Below are 25,145 nucleotides of genomic sequence, written 5' to 3'. Positions count from 1 at the left end.
AATCTCAAGCTCTAAGAGTACCTCTGCTCAAGGAGACCATCATCTATTTTGAGTCTTTTCTCTCTTGCTTCATGCCTCTCAATCAAATCTAATGAGAATATACTGTGAGACATTTTCATACTTCACATCTGTGGGTTTTCTCTGCCTTGAGACTTACTACCCGTTCAGAGAAATTCTGTTTCCACTCTGGAAATTAAGGGATCCTCTTGTTCCATGATCCCAAGCTCAAGGTGAGCAGTTTGATTCTGTTTTTCAGGTATGAATGATTACAGGTTCACTTTAGTTTACATCAGCTCTGGCTACTTGTTCATGTGGTTGAACACTTTTATGCAAATTCTATTTTTACAACAGCTCAATTGTTCTACTTTCAATCCAGGAAGAAAAGTGTAATTTATGTTTAGTTTAGGGAAATTTGGACAGAAAAATCCATAAATCTTTTTATATATTGATAACAACCTTTAATTTCAATATGGCATTGATCATTTGAAAAGCACTACACAGACATTAGAAACATTAAATTCTAATAGAATTTTCATGCTCAATTCATCTTGCATGAATTACAAATATTAATATGACAGATTGCATCGGAGGATACATGAAATACAAATCAACCTACATTCAAAGAGATACATTTTTTGCTTTATTAATTCATATTACTTCTTAAGAAGTGGTGCATTCAAAAGCAGTATTATACAAAAATAGATTATTATTTTAAAATATTGTTTTATTGAGTGAAAAAAGATACATAGCTTAATTTGCAAATATTCCTAATAATCATTTTCCTGTTCTGTAAAGTTTCTAAACAGGCTTCAAGTGAAAACAAGAGAAACTTTCCTGTTTGTGTATTTGTTAGTGGCAGCAGAGAGCAACAAAATAAACTATTTTAATTCTGGAAATAGTGACATATACTTCTATATAGACATCCATGTTAAATGATTCTATCTATATCTATATCTATATCTATATCTATATCTATATATATCTTACATTTTCCTTGCAATGGCCAGAGGTACAGAGGAAGATAAATATAAGCTCTAACTATCCTGGGCACCGTAGATAATGCACCCAGGCTCCCAAATTAAAACCCAAACCAATAATTTTTAACTTTTACAAAAGCATTCTGGAAGGCAACTTATTTCCTTGTATGAATCAATTATATAAGAGATCTGACAGAAACAGCAAGCTCTAAACAGATTACACTGTCTCACCAGCTTGATTCAACAAAGAGCAATGGAACAGAAAATCAAATGCAGCTTGCAAAGTCACATTCACACGAAGCTGTAGGGAGAAAAGGGGGGAATAACCTGGTACTTACAGACTGTAAAGTAAAATGTCCCAGTTTCGCTTTACATGGTACAGCAAATCAAACAGAGGTTTCAGCTCTCAGCAAGTCCCTGCTTCCACTACACTGATCATCCGCGCAGAACAGGCCCTTATGGATTGCTTAGGCAGCTGGGAGATAATGGGACCATATTCTCAGCTGGGACTAGAGATGCTGAACTGCTTGCCGCTGCGCGCTGCATGGCTCTCCGCCAGCATTAATCAAGGAAGACCCAGCTTCATGGCTGTGTTCCCCAAAGGATCGACGTAATTAGCGCATGAATCAAAGACGCACACTGGGCAAAGAACATACATCTCTAACTGGCTCCCCTCACATAGAACTTGATTAGGAAATCAAGTTGGTTTTCCGATCAGATGTGTTCAGCCTTTCAAAAATGCAGAGACTTATACAGCTGTTTATAGATTTCGGGGAAGGGGTGGAGATTAAGGCTTCCTTCCCAATGGGCAATTTATGTAATTCCTCAGCTACAGAATATAATTACACTGGTTGTCTGGCACATATGGTGGGATTGCCCTACGATTTGGTTTGCCTGTTCGGGTTTAGCTCTCAGAGAGGCTGCAGGCTGCAGCATTATGTCCCCTTTGAGTTTGATACAATGTGTATGTGAAATTCTTCTGAGGCTTAGTCTTCGGGGAGACTGGTCAAACTAGTCTGGGGAGGGTCATTTTATAACCCTAAAAAGATGTACATCTTCACCAAATACTACAAGTCCAGGGCATTTTAGCAGAGGGTTCAGCAAGGTTCTCAGGACACCTAGTAGTCTAAAAGGAGCTGCTGATATAGATTCCAGTTGCATAACTAAAAGAACACTTCACTGTGCCTGCATGGTGATGCAGCCAGGGGATACTCTCTTGTCCACAGCCTTGTTTTGGTACTTTAAATCTCTGAATGTGAATATTTTAAAATGATACATGCATTGTGCACTTTCCCGAAATAGTGCCACTCTTGACTCTCCCCAGGTATTCTACCTTTGGTCCTCTGAAGACATTTGTTTATGTAAATTTGACCTTCGTTAAGCAAGTCTGGTTTAGGAACATAAAATATTCTATTTCTGAAAAAGGAGAATCAGCTACAATTGTGGCACCACTCTGATCATTTAAAGTTCTACTGTATACAAAGCAGTGAAGAGCTGGTGTCTTACAGAGCAAAAACAGGACATAAGAAATCTGAGTACTAATCCTCATGTTACTGCAAAAACAGGTGGTCAACAATATAAGATTTCATCTTTCTGAATTTAGTTTTATAATTTGTACAGAAAAGAGTTTTGCCCCAGGCCTCTGAGAACTCTTGGGACATGACACTCAATTTTTCTAAGAGCTAGAAAGTGGACATCCATTAAGAGGGTCCTCAGACCTTTACTAGCAACCAGAGTACCAGGATCAGGGCATGCATTTCTGCCTGGCCCAAACTAGGGGTAGGGGAGCTCTGTTGCCTTTAGGGATTCATGACCCTATGGTTGCTAGGCAGTGTTTTAGAGTACTTGAAGTATTGCACTCAGCAATTGTAAATAAATTATAAACTCATGAAAGGAAACAAAAAGGAATTTGGGGCAGAACATGGTTTTATCTAATTGTTCACAAACTCTGTCTACCTGATACAATAAAATGTTTAGATGAAGAGCTAAGTTTTGGCTTTATGGTACCAATGACGAGAGTACTGTGTTTTGGAGGGAAAAGAATTTTTTTGTATTCAACCTGGATTGTGCCATCTTGCTTTCTTATACTTCTGCTACTCAAAGGTAGAGGAAGGTGAGACTTATTTTCACGTGTTCATTTTTGTGTAAAACTGTGCATCATGAAGACAAGACAACTTACACTGTTTTAGGATTTTGATACTTGTCTTAGGAATAAAAGGGAAATAAAGCAACACATTTACGATGCTTTCCTCAGTAACTACAAGGTAGCTCTCCCAAAGATACATGGTGCAGTAAAAGATGGATGCTGCCAAACTCTTCCATGGCTTTATAAATTCAAGTATTCCAAACCAGATATGATGGTTAATAGCAACAATACACAATGTGAGGAGCAAGGAGCCTGTTCAATTAATCTCTTAAAATTCTACTAAATTTTTTATTTACTTTGTATTCATTCAAAATGGTTTTGCAAGTATTTTCAATCCAAGTTTTGTAAGACAACCCATTTCTGGTTTTTCTTGGGTATTGTTGCAATTTGGCATAGTTGTAAGATGACTGGAAGAAATTTCACATTTGTTATTTTTATCTGGTTCATTATTATTGAGACTAGCACATCTACTTCATGCAGCTCATGTGAGGTGCTGAAAAAAACAGGTTAATTAAATAGCAATAGTGCATCTCAGTCATATTAGCAAACATATTGCTGAAGCAAATGAAAAGAGGAGCAAATTAAAACACTAAAGTGTTTATTCAGTGGTACAGTCTAAATAAATAGTTTAATTGGTTGTGAGTTCTATTCAATCCCTGTTTGCCTGGTAATTACTTTGATTCATATTTGATTATGGTATGTGATAGATTCACTTTGACATTATGTGATTTGTACTTGTTTCTAATGGTAGGTGATAATTACTAGATTAAAAAAAATTTTCTAACTTCTAACAATTCTTCATATATTTCTCCCCTGAGAAATACCATTTAAAATATGAGATGATTAGTAATAAAAGCCTAAATCTGGTAAAGGTCCTTCTTTTGGTTTAAGGCTATAGCCAACATTAATATCAAAGTAAATACAGCAAACAGAGGTGGGTATGGATCAGCATGATTAGTAAATGCAAACAAACTTGGCCTACTACTCCAAAATATATTTCAGGAACCATAATAGATACAGAGATTATTTCAGTCATTTCATTGAAGTTATAAGGCATTGCCTCTCTTTGGGGCTGTAAGGAGTCTGCGATTTTAACAACACTTGTCAAGGCTAATAAGAACCTGGAGAATGGTCCTCCTGAGGTCTCTTTCTGGCCTTAATACAAGATTCAGCAAGTTAAATGAAGCTTTAAGCCTCAGCAAATCTAGGGGAGAAATGAAAGGTGGGGCAACAATTTCCCAACAGGTTGAAGCTTAATCAATATTTTTAAATGCTTTGAAATTTTCAGCAGTAAGTCACCAGATGTGCATACAATTGCCCATTGCTGCTTCTAGAAAGTGATTTTATTTTCCTATTCCTAACATCTCTCACTAAAAGTCAGAGTCAAAAGCTGAGATATTTCTCCAGCTGGGAACAAAATTTCAAAAGAAGGGAATAGTTCAGAAAATTGCTGCCCAGGGCACCCACTGGAATGACAATCTCTGGAGTGATGACTAAACCTTCTTTTCCAGCCCAAAGCAATGGAGCCAGTAACAGAATAATCAAGAAAGAGCTAAATGTATAGATATACAAGCAGTGTGGGGCCACATTCATTCCTAACATCTAATCAGATTCTTGTAAGGATGATACACAGAGGTTAGGATCACAAAATTAACAGTCGGTAGAGAAAATATCTCATTGAAAAACAAGTCAAAATGACTCCAAATTGACTTATGAACTAGATTAAGAATGCAATATACCTCAATAATCATCTACCACTAACAATTCAGAATTTTGTAGCTATTAAATTAGTAAAATATGTCTATTAATTTTAGGTGTGTTTGGCTAGAGGCAAGAAATTGTTCTGAGTGGTATTTCTCATTTACTTTTTGGAGTAGATCTGATTTATATTTAATGGCTACAGAGCACAACACAATTTTGTTGTCATAGAAGAAGGAAATAAAAATCCTTTTCCTCAGAAGATTCTGCTTTTCCTCCCAATATAAACAGAAAGCTTTTGAAGATTGAATTTTGGTTGTTACAACTGAAAAGGGGGTTCTATTGGCTTTTAAACATTCTATAACATAACAACAAATATTCATCATTACCAATAGGTCAACAGTACCATGTTTAAGAAACCCTAACCCAGGGGGAGCAAGATAGGGTTTTATAGTTGGAATTTTTAAAACCTGAGGGCTGAAAGTAAAAAATGACCAAGTAAAACAGTATTGCCTTAGATTTAGCTGCAGTAGCTATACTAAAGTGTTTCCTCTTAGAGATTACTATAGATTTTGCAGTATTCTTTTATAAAAAATACCGTATTCAGCACAATAAGCTAGTTCAAAAGCCAAGAAAGTACGATAATTCCAAACGTATCAATGGGAACAAACATAGGACTGAAAACAAATAACTATAGGTAGGATCACGAAGCAAAAAAGTCAAGGCAAGCTAAGTACCTGATATGTCCTTCTCATAAAAATCAAATAAAACTAAAAATACATATATCCCTCTCTCCCCAAGCCTCCCACCCATAATGAACACAACTAGACAAATTTAGACCCATGAGAAAAATTTTATATATATACATATATATTCTTTTTCTTTTTCAATCTCTGTGAATGTACTTAAATATAGGTGAGTAGTATTTTCCCTGTTCCTCTATTAGGATTCTGATCTTACTCATGAAATAACATTGTAAGCCAGAGTTTGTATTTAATGTGAATATGATTGAATTCATGGATTTTCACTAGGTTATCAGTTGTTAGACCTCTGTTGTTTACTTACAATATTTACTGAGCACCTAAAATCATTGTCAGGCCAAATTATTATAGAAAAAAATTGAATCTCTCAGCATCTGCTTCCCTTACAGAGTTTATGCATTGATATCATAGCCCCTACATCATCCTATCTGGCTCAGGGAAAGTTTGCTGCATTTCTCATCATCCACTAAGGTCATTATTATTTATAATCAGCTTTTTCACTAATGTGGTACTCCATGGACTCCTGGCTCTATTACTAAGCTCTTTTGTGGGCTCTAGCGAATGTAGGCACTAGATAGAAGCCTGGGGCTTTTCATTTCATTCTTTGGCAATCTCTCCATAAAAAACGAAAGCCTCTTTCAGGCTTTTACATGAGGAGAGCCATAGTTAACCTTTGTTTCTTAAAGGGAATCTGCTTACCATGGGATCTGCTACAGATGGACAAGATGAGAAAGAAGGTTCCCCAATGAAGAAAACTGGCAGAATCAGAGCTAAATCTAAAAAGTTCTCTCTTTGCTAAGTTTAACACAGTGTCATGTAAGAAAATAAGTGAGGATTGATCAGAATACGCAAAACCTTTACAGTACTACATATATTTTATAGAGTGAAAAAGAGTAATAAAATGGCATTTCTTCCTATATGGTTTGAGAAAATAGGCCAACGTTTTCCCTGAAATGATTCCTAGATTGAGAGAAAAAGGCTGATTTCAGAATCTATGCAAATCAGAGAGTAAGTCAAGGGTCAAGATTCTCTTCAAGTGGAAATTTTAAAAGCTCTTTCAAAGAAAACTATGCCAAAACTCACACTCTTCTATTCTATTTTTTCAAAATAATATAACATTGCAAACAAATGTCACATACAGGAAAATCGAAGTTTTATTCTAGGAATCTGAAATTTGTGTAATCAATACAACATAGTCACAGTATAAATATATCCTTATGGTAAGTAATATACTTACATAGGTTATTGCTATTGCAAAAGTCAGAAAGTTTAAATAGATAGTATAAAATAAACAATTATATTAACTTTAAAATTGTTGGGGCAGGATTGATCTAAAATAACAAAATATAATAATTTTGGATAAGGCCATTAGAACATTCAATTTCAACTCATCATCTGGACCCCTCCCCCACTTCTTTTTTTTTGAAAAATTTCAAACTTACCAAAAACCTGAAACAATGATGCTATGAATACAAAGTGCTTTTGACCTAGGATCAATGTGAATATTTTGAAGTTTCCTTTCAGTTTTTACTCTATTTCTCCCTCATCTTTCCTCTCTTCTTCTCACTGTGTAATACTCATTTTTCCCCTGAATCATCTGAGAATAAGTAGCAGACACTAAGGTACTTTATCTGAAACTACACTTTAAAATCCAACAAATATAGCCCTATAAAAGAAACTATTCATCTATATAACTACAATTTACCAATCCAAGAAATTTAACACTGATACAAAACTATCATTTATTGTACAGTATATACTCACATTTTACCTAGTGAGCCAATAATGTCCTTTCTAGTAGTGTTTATTTTGTTTTTTTCTGTTTCTCTGATCCAAAATCCAATTAAGGATTATGCAGTGACTTTTACGGTCATGGCTTGCTTTTATAGAAAACACTTTTTCCACCTTCTATTGTCTTTTATGACACTGACATTTATAAAGAATCCAGGCCATACATAATCTATTTTATAGAATGCCATTCAATTTGAATTTTTCTGATTGTTTCTTCATGTTTAATTCAAGATTTTTGTCAAGAATAATATGTATAGGTGACATTTTATCCTTGACAGATTACATTAGGAACCAGGTATTATCAGTTTGTTCTGTTGTTGGTAATAAATAGTTTGATTCCCAGATTTTCCTATTATATAATGTAAAGGCACCATTTTACTTTTGTAACTAATCATTAATACTTAGAAGATACTTTGAGGCCACATATACATAATTTTTTTCAGTAACATTTCATCTATTAGTTTTACTATATCTTGATGAACCTCGATTCAATCAATTTTTATGATGATTACAAAAACCTGGATATTCCTAATACAATACGATATCTATAATTAACTCATTTCTCAATTTTTTTCTCAAAGGAACCCAATCACTTACTGAACCCTATCACAAAAGGAGAATGGCAACAATGGATGCCATTAGGAGAGTACTAAATTTCTAAAGTTTTCTTAGAAGCTGAGGCCAGTGACAACCAATCAAAATATCTGCAACAATTATCAGATACAGAAAACAGAAAGATGAGAGAAAAACAGGAATTACCACATTTTGAAGAGAAGAGGGAAATGTTCAGGATAAACCCAGGAATTCTTCTTATCTGTGTCTTAAATTGAATAATGAAACATCCCTCTTAATATTTACTAAAACTAGAAATACTACACATCAGATTAAGGTCACTTTTAACTTCTGCAGGAAAGCACTTTATATTGAGGAGCCAAAGAGTTCCTTCCCGACATTTTAATTTACACTGTTTATTGATTGCTGAACTATTCTATTGTGTTGCAGCATTTTTCATCTAGAAATGAATAAAAAATGAAAAGCACTAGTTGAAATCCATTCTACACACTGATTTCCTGTTTCTAAATAAAAATCTAAATGAATCCTTCTCCTTCAAAAACTTCTTCAGTGGACAGCTATCAACTACCAGATGAAGCCAAATACTACAGAGTTATACAAAGTCCCTGTCAAATGACTTCTGTTGCCAATGACTTTCATTGCTCACTGATTTGTGCTTTATATTCCATTTATCAACCAGAAATGTTGCTTCTATTTACTATACTTCTCCATAAAACACATTCCCTCCTTTGCTTGTAATAGTTTCTCTCATACCTACTTCCTTTATGAAGGAAACCCTTTCCATGTTTTAGAGGTAGTAGCTCTAAATATCAGAGTGAAAATACTATAGTTAGATAGCTTAGTTATCTCAAATTCTCCATTTACTGTGTGAGCTAGAACAAGTTACTTTAATTCTCTGTGTCTGACTTTCTAAAATAGGGATAATGATATTGCCTAGCTGGAAAAGATGATGTGTGAGTTAAATCATGTATTTGAGTTATGTGAGTTAAATCATGTAGATATCTTAAAAATGCTTGGCACACTAAATACTCAATGAATGATGACTATAATAATGATGGATATGATTCTTTCACAACTTTTTATTATGAAATTTTTCAAACACAAAGACGAGTAAAAAGACTTATACAGTGAGCAACCATGTGCCGCCTACCTAGATTCTACAATTCATATTTTAGTCTGCTTTGTCTCATAACAATCCACCTTTGCATCCCTCTATCACACCCATTCATCAACTCAATAGTGAGTATTTTAAGGTGAGGCATTCCTGAATCTATTCTCTCTCTCTCACTCCTTTAGTCACTTCCACTCTGTAGGACAGCTCAACTATGTCTCCTTTCAATTCATGTAATAATCAGCAATACCACATTGTAATTGTCTACTTACTTATCCATTTCTTCTACAAGTCCATGAACTCTTAAAGACAAAAGTCATGTCAGTTTTGTATATGTGGCATCCATCTCAGTAATACAGCTCAATAAATGATTAAAGATCTAATGGCTGGCTTTGGTATATGTGTTGAAGTTACAACGCCATGAAACAGTACAATTTTATTATGTTCTTGTGTAATTTGGCAATTAAGCAATGGGTATAAATGATGTGAGTTATAATAATAAAAGCATGGTTATTAAGATTTATGAGAGCTTTTAATCTCAAAGTCAGGACACCAAACTTCCACCCCAGACTTGTTCTTTTATTAGTCAAGGGTGCTCAGATAACACAGTTTACTTATCAGGGAAGCCCGTTTTTTTTTTTCAGGTACCAGGGATGGATCTCAGGACCTTGAGCTTGTGAGGCAGGCTGCGGAACCACTGAGCTAAATCCCCAGCCCAGCCCGGAAGCCCAGTCTTTATTTGCAAGATAAAGGTGAAGTTCCAGGAACATGGCACATTACTTTTACAGACACAAAAATTCTGCAGGAGAAGAAGAAAGAAGAAGAAGGAAGAAGGAGGAGGATGAGGAGAAGGAGAAGAAGATGGAGGAGGAAGTGGAGGAGGAGGAGAAGGAGGAGGAGGAAGAGGAAGAAGAGGAGGACGAGGAAGAAGAAGAAATAAAAATTTAAAAATTACATGGGTGAACATGTGTTATCACAGATCTTGGCAAAAAATAGCAAAGTCCCAGGCCAGAGTAGGAAGGTGAAGCTGATGGTGGAGGAGTATGAGCCCAGAGTGCTGGCCAGCATGTGGTGCTGCACGCATTATGTAATGTGGACATGCTTCCCGAAATCATGGAAAAGAGCACCTGTGGTGACTACAGAACCAGTTTTAGTATCCTGGAGTCACAGATGAGGTATGAAGTAGAAAACTTCAGACCCTCATTTATAGCTGAGATGCCAAAAGGTCTACAACACATGACAACTGAAAGTAGTAAAACTCTATCCCTAGTTTGTGTGTTATGTGTGTTATTTCCTGACAGGTGTTGAGTAGGCTATATAACACCCTTTCCTCTAATGCTCAGGTCCTAATCTTAGAATATATTACTTAACATGCCAAAAGCATCTTTGCTGTTGTGATTAGATTAAGATCTTAACATGGAGAAATTATTCTAGATTGTATAGGTGTGCCCAATATAATCACAATGCATCCTTATTAGAGAGAGGTGAGAGGATTTGAGGTACAGAAATGCAATATGTCAACATTATGGAGAGAGAGGCAAGGAAAACTAGAAGCAGAAAAATAAAGAAGAGGATATGCTGTTAGCTTTTAATACAGAAGAATAAATCGAAACACGAGGAATACAGACAGTGACCTCTAGAAGTTGGAAAAGGTAAGGAAATAATTCTCCCCATCAGCCTATGGAAGAATCTCAGCATTACAGATTCATTTAGAGTTCTGACATTCAGAATGGTAAGAGAATAAATGTGTGTGCCTTTAACCCATAAAAAAAATACTAATAATTTGTTATAGCCCAATAGGAAGTTAAAACAAAGAATATAATCTATTTACAACTTTAAACTTTCATCTGCACAGATTAAAGTCCAAATTTACAATTCCTAGTTGCGGCCTCATAATCTCAGCAGGAAAGGCTAACACAAAACTTATGCAAAACCCTTTAAATCCATTAAGAATTAGCAGAAATAAATTCAGACTTTCTGTATAGGGATATGTCCACCATCTTAAGAACAAAGGTCTCTCAGCCTTAAAACAAAACCCCTTAAGAATATACCACCCAAGAAAAACCATCACAGAGCAAGCAGAAGTTGCAATCATTAACTGACTTACAGACAACTCAAAATAACGGAAAAATGTGAGAGATATAATAAAGAAGATACTTATATTTATTACAGAAATAAGAGAGAGTACAGTTTATGTATTTTGTGTGCTGAAAGTGGATTTTAAAAAGTGGTGTATAAAAGAACTCTCTGCAGGAATGGAATAACAGGAATAATGCTAACAGATATGTAAATATCTGCAAAGATTCATCAAGTTGTACACTTAAAGTCTCTACGTTTTAGTGTACATAAACTAGACTTCAACAGAAAACATTAGGGAAAAATTCTAACCGAAGATCAAATATTTAATCAGTTTCTTTTTGTGTGAATTAAAAGTCAGATTTGAGGTTATCACACACAATACAAAATATTAAGCTGAAGTAACAAAAATATGAAAACAAATGATGAAGCACATAGGAGAGAATGAGACAAGTCCAACATTTACCTACTGGAAGTTCCATAACAGAAAATACGGGCATTACAGTATTAAAAATGGAAGTGGATGAAAATCAAGTTAATCAAGTGATATTTCAGATTAAAAGAAACATACTGAATGTAGAAAATGTAGAAATATACTAAATGTAGAAAATATTTAATAAAAACCAGGCCCAATGAACTAATCATGTATCAGGATACCAAAGAATACATAAGAAGGAGGGAAATATCTTGAAAGCTATGAGAGAGGCAAGAAAACAAGAGTATAATAATAATTTCAAATTGTTAAGATAAAATAACGAGATATATTTTATCCAAATTTTACTTGTATCAACATGTATTCAAGAATGATTATGCAAGGAGTAAACAGTGAAAAATTGTGATATCACTAATTCAAAAACTAACAAAATTATTATAATAACTGATGCCATACGTAAAAATATGGCAATTCTATAACATTAGACCACAAGTAATATGGGTGTAAGAAAGTGATTAAACTTTTACAATCCTTGTATTATACAGAGAGAAAAACATAATGAGACCTTTAAAATGTAGTATGCATAAAACCTAAAAATATAAAAATTGAGACATAATCAACACACAAAATTCATTGTATTTCTTTATCCTAACACAGGACATTAGAAAGAAAATTGAAACCCATCTCATTTATAATCATTACAAGGCAACTGAAACACTTCGGTATGAATTTCAAAAAACATATACAGGATCTATAGTGTAATGCATGTATAAAGTTACTATTATTATTATTATTTTTTTGGTACCGGGGATCGAATTCAGGATCTTGCACTTGCAAGGCAGGCATGGTGCCACTGAGCTAAATCCCCAGCTCAAAAATTTAAAGCTGTGATGAAAGAAATTTAAAAAGACCTAAATAAATGGGAACCTATGCCATGTTCATGTACTAGATGATTCAATGTAGGAAAATATAAATTTTTACTAAATTAATCTGTGGCCTTGATGAAATCCTACCAAATGTCCCTCAGTGTTTACAGCTGACATTTAAAAATCTACCTTAAAATTTATATTGGAAGCCAGTGGCCTTTCCATAGCTTAAATAATCAATGAAAAGAAGAAAAGTAAGGGAGGAATCACTTTACTCAATAATAAGGTTTAACCACATACCTGCATTAATCATGACAGTCAGGTACTTGCAGAGAGACAGATACAAATATAAACATATCCAAACACAGAATCCAGAAATAGACCCATACAAATTAGCCCAACTGTTTATTTTATAAGTGTGATATTGATATATAACCCACACATCAAAAATTTTTCTTCTTTGAGGTGGATAATTGGGTATGTTTTACTACATTCAGAATTGTAAAACCATCACCATTACCTTAAGAAGAACAATTGCATCCATCCTGAAAGAAGTTCCATTTTAACAGTTGGACTGATTTTTAAGAAGAATACAAAAGCAATTTAATAGAGAAAGGATAGTTTTTTCCACAAATGGTACAGAAGCAACCGGACATCCATGAAAAATAAATAAATATTCAGACCTTACCTAAGCATTAACTCAAAATAAATTATGAACTTAACTGAAATAGAAAGCTATAAATTAAAATGGAAAGCTATAAAATTTTTAGTTAAAACTTAAGAAAAAAAATCTTTAGGATGTATGGCAAGGCAGAGAGTTCTTAGATTTGGTACCAAAAGTGTGATGGGTAAAAGAAAAAAATTAAAAATTAGACCTCATCAAATTAAATTTTTCTTTGAGAAGTACCTTGTTATGAAAAAAACCCCTAAAACTAGCCTAGGAGAAAATATTTGCAAACAACAAAGTCATCAGAGGATTAGTATCTATAATATATAAAGAAATCTAACCCCCAATAAATTAAACCAATTAAAATGGATCTCTTTAGATATAAAAATGATATTCTACATATTAAGGACATGCAAATTAAAACCACAATGAGATATACACCTATTGAAATAGCTGAAATAAAAAAATAAAACACAAAGCATACTAAATTCTGGTGAGCACATAGAGAAAATGGAGTATTCATACACTGCTGACTGGAATGTAAAATTATACAGCCATTCTGATAAACATTTTGGTAATTTCTGAACTGACCAAACTGAAATTACCATACACTACAGCAACTGTACTCACATTAAGCCTTAGTAATGAACATATTGCCACAAATGTAATAGGTATTTTAAACTACTTATCCAGTTCAGCACAGTAAGGACTCATATTTATGTGCACTGATGTATAAAAAATAGAAACGAAGAATGTACAATTTATCCATATATTTTGTGATATAAACAAATTTGGACTAACATTTACTTACCACACTTCAATGAGGAAATTTGAAATTCTATGTTTTTAATTGAAGAACAACTGATTACAGGTGGAGTAGAGAGAGAGTGGAAGATAAGGAAAATGAACAAGTATTTTGTGGCAATCAAGGCAGTGAAAAGCTAGAAAAACAGATGGTCACAGTTACAGGGTTTATGTCTTAGGGATAGAAAAAGACACAAGTAATCAGTAACTAAGTTCATTAATTAGAGATTCTGTTAAGAGCTCTAAAATAAATAAAGGGTTGTAAGATAAAAAATAAAAACTTTTGGCTCTTCAGTATTCCACAGAGTAGGCAAGAACAGAAAAATGATGATATACTTAGTATTACTAATCAGAACTGTTAACATAAAATATATGAAATTTTCTATGTTATTTTATTGGCATAACTTCACCTGGGTCTTGTGAGAATTCTTCTACCTACAACCAAATTTCTTACTCTAATATGGTTTATGCTTCTTATATGTGGACACTAATGAGCAATGGCATTAAACTGTTCATTGTCCATTATATATGTTAGTATGAGAACTAACAGTGAGTATAAAATTGCATTAAATTTTAGGTTTTCCTAAGGCAAGCTAATGTGTAAGTCATTTGAACATAAAGGTACTGTAGGGATGCCAAGTACAGGGTTTAGAGTTTAGATATTCTGAAGCAAGTTCATAAAGTTCTTGAAAGTCAAGATTTTGATATGTGATCCAATAGGCAATGAATGTGTATTAAAGGTTTGGATTACTGTCTGGAAAAAAATGAGAAAATCATTTAAAATGTCAAATAGTAGTATTAGAACAATATAAGGAAATATGTATGAGAAGAGGGTAGTAATAGTTGATTTGTGTATCCACTTAAGTGGGTTCAGGGAGACTCAGATTGTTGGTAAACATTGATTCTGGGTATGTCTGTGACAGTACTTCTGGAAAAGATTAGCATATAAATCAGTAAACTGAATATACACATTCACCCTAAACAATATGGATAGACATCATCAATTCCTTTCATGGCCCTGAAAGAACAAAACTGTGGAGGAGAGAGGCCAATGTGCTCTCTTCTGAAGAAAATGTATCCATCTTCTCATGCCTTGAAACATGAGAATTCCAGGTTCATACTCTGGGACTTACACCAGTCCCCAGCTCCTCTCTTAGGTCTTTGGCCTCCATGATCCTGAGAGTCAATTCTCATGATAAATCAATCTTTCTTTTTCTTTCTTTCCTTCTTTCTTTCTTTCTTCCTTCCTTTCTCTTTTCTTTCTTTCTTTCCTTCCTTCCTTCCTTCCTTCCTTCCTTCTATATCTAATGCATGCGCCCATCCATGTATGCTATTGGTCATGTTTCTTGAGAGAGCCCTGACTCATAAAAGGGAACTATTTACTTGTGCCACATGTTCCCATTTGGAGGGATAATATTAGAATACCTCTCCTGTTCTTTCCTTTGTGGATTTAGAGAGAACTGAACATAGATATCTCAGGCCCTTCTCCTATTCTGTAACTCCCACCTCCCAAAATGGTGCCTTCTGCTCTGTCCTCCAAGTCTGCAGCTCAGAGCCTGTCTCTTTGGAGAGGGGTCCTAAAGGCTAAAGTTGTCCAAGTGTTCAAGGAACTGCATAGGTCAATCTATTTAATTAAGTAGTAAATTTTTAGCATTCTACTTGTCAACCAACCTATGTTATTTTCTTTATTTTATTAGGAATAAATGTTATACTTTATTTGTATTAGTCTATTGTATGTCTCCTAATTGTTTCTAAATTTTGTAAGGAAAGAAAGAAATTGTTCTTAAAGCTTTCTAAAACCTCCAGTTTTTCTTTTCTTCCTGGAATATCTAAGAATGCCTAATACCCCAGTAAAAATGAAATGAGGTAATGAACAGAAACAAAGTAGAATTGAAGCAATTGAATGTCATCAAGAATAAGTGGCTTTTTGACTGACATGACAAATGAGCATTTATATAAAGGAAACATATGATTAACTTTTTTGTTGTTTCTATTACACAGAAAGTATAGTATGCTATAAACTGGCATCTCCCAGGTAGAAAACAGTTTTTATCTTCTAAAATTTAACCTTTCTGAACAAACTCATGCACAATTCTAACTTCTATTGTCATCTGGATGATTAGGAACAGAAGACAAGTGACAAAATGTGCATTTCAGCCATGCACTGTGGTTTACCATCTGCTCTGTCTCTGTACTATGTTCCAGTGGCTGAACTCTGTGCAGTTTTGAGCCTTTCTTAATAAATACTTTGGAGATTGAAACTTCCTACTTTTTAGACCAAACTACAGAAACATAAAAATTGAGTATATACAATACTAAAATACCCAAATGTTTTGAGTAATTTATCCATTGAACAAGTATTTACTAAGCACATCACTGGTATAAATGTCTGAGGTCTTAATACAAGTCTCTGATACCTGCTTTCAAGGAACCTGAAGTCCAGTAGAGATGTATACAATAAATAGATAAATATTTTAAGAGAATATTTTTGGGGTATTTTTTTGGGGGGGGTACCAGGGATTGAACCTGGGACCTTGCACTTGCGAGGCAGGTAGCAGAACCACTGAGCTAAATCCCTGGCCCCAGAAAGATTATTTCTTACTTGAAACTTTGAAAACTGTTTTAGATGAAGAAGTAGTGCTCAAAATAAAAACGTGAAAGACTTGTTAACTTTAAACCTTCAAAGATGGCTACTAAATGTTGATTATAACGGTGAAGAGGAGATCTCAAATATTCTTACTTTAGCGTCTCTGGAATAAAAGAGCCTTTGCTCTAGATAAATGTCATCTCTATAGTTACCAATGTCTCTTGGATATCTAGGTTCAGTTGATAACTTAGTAGATTTTCTCGTTTGGAATAAAAATTGTATCTACAAGTAAATTTTTATAAAACCTCCAGAAGATCATTAATTTTGTATTAAGTAACTATATTTTAGACCAAGGAAATATTATTAACAGAATATATTTCATGTAAATATAGTATTTTCACTTTTCCAAGAATTTCTACATGATCTCAATATGAAAATTATTGACAGCTATTATTTTATTTTCAAATAAATAAGATACAGAGAAATTAAGATACCCTTCCGATACTATGAATTTTTTTAAGTAACTAGGATTGTGCCCTGTGTTCATTTCACTATTTCTCTAGTCTTCTGGAACTTCAAATCTCTCAGCATGATTCCTAGGGAGCTCATTCTATCAATTGGTTCTACAGCTCGGCGTGGTGGTGCATACCTATAGTCCTAGTACTTCAGAGGTTGAGGCAGGAAAATTGCTGCGAATTCGAGGTAAGTCAAGCCTGAACTACAAAGCAAGATCCTATCTCAAAAAACAAGCAAACAAAAAGAAAAAAATTGGTTCTACAACTACAGGCAAAAAGAAAATATAAAATCACTCAAATAAAGGAGAAGTTCATTGCTGACTTACAAGGAAAACAATCCTTAGGAGTAATCCAGAACTAGTATAGTTGTTCCATAATCCTCAAATTAAGACCTACGATCCTTCTGTCATTTTCCTCCACTATTCTAGCACATTACTTTCATTTTCAAGATCACTGGTCCAAGATAACTACTGGAGCTCCAACCATCTAGGCTGCATTGCACGGAGCAAGAGGAACAAAGAGTAATGAGAGGACAAGAGAGGACAACTTCCAGCTGAAACACCTACCTTTATAGAGATTTCTCAGAAGTCCCCCAAAGTATTTCTCCTTACATTTCACTGGACAAAATGACCATAGGACCTTATTAGCTATGAATGTGTTTATAATTATATTGTCTTATCTGAACACATTGAAAATTTATTGTTCTGTTATTAAAAGAATAAAGGGAAAAGGGATACTGGTTGGAAAATATAATTACTTCCAAAATAAATACTCTGCTAAATAATTAACCAACAATAAAACTACAGAGGCAGAAATAAATTCACATGTGTGTGTGTTCAGACTCCTGACCTGTAAAATGAGGGAGGAAAGAGGCTAGCATGCCCCCAACTATCCACCACCTTAGAAGTTGTAGAGAAACTTTTTAAAGAAAATATTATCTCACCATGTCCTGAGGTCACTGATATTTAAATGACCACAATGTTCAGAAATAATGTATTCAAATATCCCCACTGACTCAATTATTTTAGGCCAGCTGTTCATTTTTCACAAAAAGGAAAAAAAAAGTAAAAGGAAAGAAAACAAGGAAGGAGCTTTCACAAAAGGTGGATATGCAGGGCAACTTAATTACCTTGGTACCTTGGTACCCATAGCAAGAAAGCCAGGTTTGTCCTGATACTTGTGGTGAGGGACAGAAGTTCACAATTGAAAAGAAACAGGCCTATAATTTAAGAATTTTAAAATACTAACTGTAAAATGTGCAGCTGCTTATAAGGACTACCATTTATGCAAGTAAAATATTCAATCAATAAAAACAGTTCTTAATGTCCGGGATAGTCAATTTTTTATGTTCACATCATTAAATCTGTGTAACTCTATAACCATCAAGTCTTTCTATCATCTTCCTATAAAAATTTGATAGAATGAAAAAGACTGTAGATGATACTGTCTGAATTATAAACCACCACCACCCTTTAGGTTTGTAATTTGGGTACTCAAATGTGGTTCTTTCTGAGCATTATTAAGTAACACAGCTAGTCCAAGTTTGTCTGCTCTGTTCCTTTCCGTAACTTATTGCACTCTCTTAAACAAAAGAGCTCAAAGTCTATTTAAAAAGAGATGAAATAGAAAACTAAATAGAAAATTAAATAATGAGCCAATAGACTAAGAAATTTCTTTTAATTTTTTTATCAGAGAAAAAAGCATTTATTAAGGATACTAAGGGTCACTTATGTATCTGTAAAATATGGGAATATAGTAGGAGAAAGAATAGCTGCACCTAGCAGTAGAAACTTGAAAGAAATACACTTTCCAATAGAATCTGTTCATTCTGTCAAGATCACTATTTCTCAAATGGATGTGACTCTTCAGATGTAATGTCTTCAGATACTGTCCCCATATCTGAGATAAACCTTCAGGACCAAGTCACCCAACAGCCTGGCCCACTATATAAACCTAGAATCTCTCTGAAATATGGGACATGTTTAGATGGAATGGCTCATGAAGGCTATAAAACAGGTGTCATAATAAAAGTGTGCAAAATTTCTGCAAAGGACAAGAGCCATCTCTCATATCAAATTCAAACAGTATTTACTGAACACCTTTTATGTTCAAAGAACCCAGACATGACATTTCCCACCTGCAGGGAAATTACCCTAGTTATTATGGAATAAATGTACAAGGTTGGATACCTTTTAAAAGTCAATCAAAATAAAAAAACAATATGACACAGTCTAAATTGACACATTTTCTGATTTACAGGTAGGTAAACAGCAAAGACTGAAGACAATCTTTGTCTGAAAAGTTTACAGTATAGATTTGTGACATAAAATAAAAGCCATAAAAAGATTCACAAATAATCACAAAGAAGATGCCCACGTGCAGCACTAGAGTACAATAAAACCATGGCAGGTGGTTGGCTCCTTGATGTAAGATCTACCTTCTTGATCTTCAGAAAAAAAGTGTATTTCTAGTCTTATCAAAAGGTTTTGAAATTTTGGAATACAGCCATCTTTAAACTCATTTTTTACCAGATTGAATATCAGAGGTCATAAATACTAAAAATGCAATTAAATCAACTTTAACAGCACATGAACCAGTAGATCTTTTCTAATTGCCTAATAGTTGCTGTATGGTAAGGGGTTAAAGAGATATATTAAGCCTAATATACAGTGGACTCTCGATTTATGACTGATTTGACATACAAACAACTTGGATTATGACTTGAATTTTAGTTTTAACTTATGACCAAAGTATTGAGTTATGACCCCAATATTGGCTGCTTGTGCTCCCAGATGGTCTCAGATACAGATTTAACCCTCAAGGAGTTCTGCAAGGAACAGTACAACATCCTTTCTTGTGTGGGGTTGAGAAATTCTGGGCCAGTATCTCTCTAAGGACACTGAGATCTGCCTGGAAAAAAGTGTGACCTAAAATTATATAAGAGAGAGACTCTGAAGGCAATTGACCAACTTGAGTTAAAACCAGCCCTCAGGAACAAATTGAGTTCGTAAGTCAAGGTCCTCTGTATACCTTTCTTTTATTGATTCAGCAGATTAATTTAGGCTTTGAAGAAGCCTATTTCTTGCTTTGATGTAGAGGATTTTGCCCACCTAGAAGCCTTGAATTTTTTCTTTCACTGAAAACTTATATACACTGAGAAAGATAATATTTTGGTTTTTAAATCTGAAAATTGTGTCCTTAAAGAGCAGCGTATTTCAGTATGAGCTCTGCCCTGTAAAATAGATTTAATTGTACAAACAAAACAGACAAAATGATTCATAATGCAACATAATTCCAAGGTTTGAGATTTTTCCTTGTATGTCCATAATAATAATGTCACTTTGTATACAATATAAAACTGTAAAGGAGTTCTATATTAGTGCAAAGGATATCTAGCATACCAGCATACATGAAAGATCTCATTCTTTGTAAAATTATGTTTTCTCGAGAAAGTCAAACTTGGGGTAGACCACTAAAATCTTCTGTAACTGTAAAACATTAACAAAGACAATTACTAGTATTCCCTCAGAAATTATTTTGAATGTCCTAGGTAGGCAGCTGAGCATGGTTGGAAATGGCATAGGTGGTACGTAAAAACACAAAAACAGAAGAAAGGGCATGAAAGTATCTTGCAAAAGGCACAGGGGTTTGAATCAGTTGGGCTGCTGCTAAGGTGGTCCCAAGAGGAAGTATAGCCTGTCACCGCAGAAATCCTGCTCAGACCAGACTGCCCTTTTAGGGAAAAAGCCCCTAGTACAGATGCTCTGTTTTTTAGGGGTTTTTCTTTCCTTTCTGCAAATACAGTTGAAAATATTCTTGTCTATGCAGCTGTTAGCTGTAGGCTTTGTCCTTTCCTCATGAATAATTCTAACACTGCTATTTCAGCAACCTCTGCTAGACCATATGACCTAATATAACTTCCACATTTTCCTATTTACCACTTACCAATGAGGTTACTAGTGTTTGTATACACATGTAACACTGCAGAATTGACTGTGTATTTTACATATAATACATACACACACACACACAAACGTGTATGCCCTCTTTTTATTAAAACTTGGCAGGATGAATTGGATTCTCCCCAGTATTTCCTAAGAAAGCAAAGAGAGAAAGAAAAAAAATTAAATAGAGAAGGCTAGTGGGGGCAAGTAGAAAAAAGAGAAAGAAAGTAACTAAGATTAAATTCCATCATTTTCCGCAAGAGTGAAGTATGTGGCTCATTCTAGAAAAATCATTATATCCTATAGAAATAGCTTTTAAACTTAGAAAGATTAGAAAAGCCATTCCTGTGAGTGACTGATACTGATCTGATTAGCATTATCTTGGAGTGAGAAGGTTGTAAAATTGGTACAGAATCACAGAAGTAACTCTTCAATATTCCCCGACTCCTCAGTCCATGATATTTTGGAAAGCAAGAAAATATTTAATTTCTCTTCATATCAGCTGTGCTTTTCCATTTCATTCAGTAAGCAAAAGTCTAGCATAAGGACAGGGAAATAAAGGTTGGATGTGAGGTGTGGGGTAACTTCTTTTAATCCATCTTCCCTCTAGTTATATTCAAGTAAGAAAAATGGGTGACTCGATGCTATCCACTGTTCCATTTCTTACTCAAATCCTGATGAGACCCAGGAAGCCTTAATTGACACGGTGACTGCTATTAAGTACAATATAATAATCCTAGGATGACTAAACTCCTAATATCTTTTGTTGAGAGAACAAAAGTTAATCTTCAAAAAGTTTCTTATCCTCTCAAAACTGTCACATTTCTATGCAATCATTTAAATTGAGCTGCTTCAATATTTTACCTAAAAATAAAATGAGTAAATACATGTGAATGTTGAAAATATTTCAACATAAAAACTCACAGAAAAAGAAATAATAATTTGCAAAAAACAAAGCAAGGCTTGATTCCAGGGAAACAACTGATAGAAATCAGCATGTCTCTCTAGAGCAGTAAGAAGATGAAAGGTCTGGATTCTATTGTATTATTTATCATTCCAGACTATCCATTATTAAAAATGGGGCCTACACTCAATTTAAATAAAATTATGTTAGCTACTTTTCTCACTTCTAAGAAATTATTTCAACTGAAAGGAATTTTCATGTACTAATGCATAGAGACCACACATAAACAATGAATGCCATTACACAAGCTCTGAAAGTTCAGATTTGTTTTGTACATTCTCCTAGCAAACATAAACTTAGATTGCTAACTGTTAAGCATCCATATGGAAAATCTAAGGCAAGTTACCACTTGTTGTACTTGAAGGGTAAGAGACAGTAAATGTGCAGTTTGGCTATTGCCTTAGGAATCAAACCTGTATTACACATCTTTATAAATAGTTCAGCTGCTTTGAAGGTGTTAATTGGCAAGTAATATACAAAAAGGTACACAGAGAGAAACTAGGAATATCTTTTTTTTTTTTTTTTTTTTTTTTTGGTACCAGGGATCGAACTTGGGTCCTTGTGCTTGCAAGGCAAGTAATGGAACCACTGAGCTAAATCCCTGGCCTGAAACTAGGAATATCTTATCCTGGGCTGGTTTAAGTTTTTCCTAAGCAAGCTCTATTTTTCATCTTAAGTCACTGAAACATAATTTAAATATCTTAATTTATATTCACAGAAAAATAAAACTTACTAGTAAATGTCATTTGTTTTTGCAAAAAATTAATTTGCTAGAAGATGTAGATATGGTTTCTGTCTAACTCTGTATATGTGTCAAATATTACGTTAAATTAGAAAATAAAAGTATAAAAGACATTTCCTCATACACTCCTTAAATTACAAAGGCAAAGAAAAAGAGAGATCACTACCAATGCCTTTGTCTATCCAAAGGCTTTCAACTCTTTTGAAGGAACAGAATTTCTTGGGTGAAAAAAAAGGAAGGCCTTTTTATATATGCTAATGTATTTTAAGTGTTTGCCTGTATTTACAACATACACACACACACACACACACAGATACATGTTTTATTTGAATTTGAAAGGAATGATCTATGTCAGGATGTCTGAAAATACAAGTAGTACCCTAGCGTGGTAAGAGCAACTGTGACTAAGTGGGCTTAGGAAAAGTCTTTGTTCCCTTTGATGGCTTTAATTTTCAATATATCACTAATAAACAGTTTCATTTCTAAATACCCTGGCAATGAATAATTGTTGTAGGGTACATGGATGGGTAATTTGTTGGAAGGAAGAATGGAGGTAAGAGGTTTGATTGACACACAAAATATAGCTTTCCTTCTTGTTACTTTCATGGGTTAAGTCTAAACAATTACCTTGTCACCAAGAAGTAGTAAAATGGACCCTCTTGAAATGCAAAAGATATACTAAATATATCAGGCAGAGAAAGAAATCAAGGTCAGAAATGACATGCCTATACAAATCAAAACTATTTTTACATTAGAAATTTGAGCAATAAATTGTCTATCACTGGCAAATCACAGTATGCAGGAATCCAAAAGAGTTACAGAACTGTTTTTATATACTGAATTCTATAGACCCCTAGTGACACCTCCAACTCCACTATGGGACAGTGTGGAGAAGGTCGCACACATTTGGTAGCCCATCATTTGAACAAGGCTAACAAAATTCTACCTGATTTATATGAAGAATCTAATTACTTAATTTTAAGAAGAAAAAGAAACTTAAAATGTATTTTACATAAATTCTGGATTTCATGAAAAAATGGTTTGGAGAAAACTTTAAGTTAAACCTCCAAATGGTTTTCTTTCTAGTATCAGAAAATAGTCAATTCTTCCAATATTAGGTAGTTATCAAAAATCAGAGCAAATCCATTCCTTTATCATTTTACCCAAATTAATGTGTTATTTGGAGAAAGAAACCAATATAAATAGCATCAAAAAAGAAGCCAGTCATCGATCCCTGGTACAAAAAAAAAAAAAAGCCAGTCTAATTGGTATTCTGATAATACAGATATTCATCAGATATAAATGTTCTTTTTTTTGGTACTGAGGATCGAACTCGGGACCTTGTGCTTGCAAGGCAGGTGGTGGAATCACTGAGCTAAACCCCCATCCCTAAATGTTTATTTTTAAATTGTTTTTTATTGAGTTTGGGGGCTTTATAAATTAAAAAATATGTAACCAGCTTTGGTTGGGGGCTAAAGCTATAGACCTAAATAAATATCATATTTGCTCTTAAGAACTGAGTTAGAGTCCCTGCTCACAATATTAGTGATTATGAGACCACTGAAGTGCACAATTGCTTTTTACTTCATATGAAGTTATGAAAAATCCCAACATTTTGAAAGTTTGATTACAATCGTTCTTATCAAACATTTAATAAATTCCTCTAAACATTATATTGATGGGACCATGGTAGCCCACCGCCGACCTCCACATGCACAGAAGGGTTCAGGGGCACAGCAAAAGTTTCTTTCTACAGATGTCCTTGCAGAAGTATGCACAACGTTCTGGGAATGAGGTAACAGCTCAGGGTCAAGGAGACCGAGTCACACTGTTTAAACTGGAGCCACCTTGATTAAAAGCTTCATGCCCCAAAGGAGTCCTGAAGGAGTTCTGAAGGAGCCCTGAAGGAGCCACATTTTTTTTTAAGAAATTCCATAGGAATCTCTTCCAAGATTCCTACAGGAAACACAAGGGTCACTACATGGCAGAGAAAACCAAGGCATCGCATCGTAATCTAATATTCACAGGCAGTTTAGAGTTCGTTTTTCCACAGAGGCAATAAATAATCTTTAGTTATTCTTAACAAAAGCCATGCTATCCAGCAATAGAAATGGACTTACTGTCTTCTGTAGTTTGGATGTTGAATTTTGCCTAAAGGCCCATGTGTTAAAGGATTGATCCTTAGTGTGGTACTATTGGGAGATTCAGTGGAGCTTTTGGAGGAGCATCCTTGTGGGAAGTCTCTAGGACATTGAGCGTGTGCTCTTGAAGGGGACTGTGGGATATCAAGCCACTCCTCTGTCTCCTTTTTTGCTTCCTGGCCATGAGATAAGCAATGTTCTCTATCATGTGTTCCCTACCATTGCCATGTGACATCCCCACAAGAGGTGTAAAAGCCCACCTGATCATACACTGAAACCTGTAAAACCATGAAACAAAATACATCTGAGTTAATTATTTCAGGTATTTTGTTAAGTGTCATGAAAAGCT

The 25,145-nt window shown here is 34.4% G+C and overlaps 1 protein-coding gene across 10 annotated transcripts in view; it reads right to left on the bottom strand.

The window, feature by feature from the left end:
- Positions 1–25,145, bottom strand: part of Cntn4 (contactin 4) — a 955,384-nt gene that overhangs the window by 561,559 nt on the left and 368,680 nt on the right. The window contains exon 1 of one of the 10 annotated variants that reach the window (XM_087182033.1): positions 1,316–2,463. The exons of the other annotated variants lie outside the window; for them this stretch is intronic. The gene's annotated coding sequence lies outside the window, so the exon portion shown is untranslated. Of the gene's footprint in view, positions 1–1,315; positions 2,464–25,145 lie in introns of those variants that run through there. 10 annotated transcript variants of the gene reach the window in all.

The sequence above is a fragment of the Heterocephalus glaber genome, unplaced genomic scaffold (assembly GCF_053883595.1).
Source record: "Heterocephalus glaber isolate CG9 unplaced genomic scaffold, H.glaber_assembly_v1.0 deba00001472, whole genome shotgun sequence".
NCBI classification, from domain to species: Eukaryota; Metazoa; Chordata; class Mammalia; order Rodentia; family Bathyergidae; genus Heterocephalus; species Heterocephalus glaber.
This window is presented reverse-complemented; position numbering and strand designations above follow the sequence as displayed.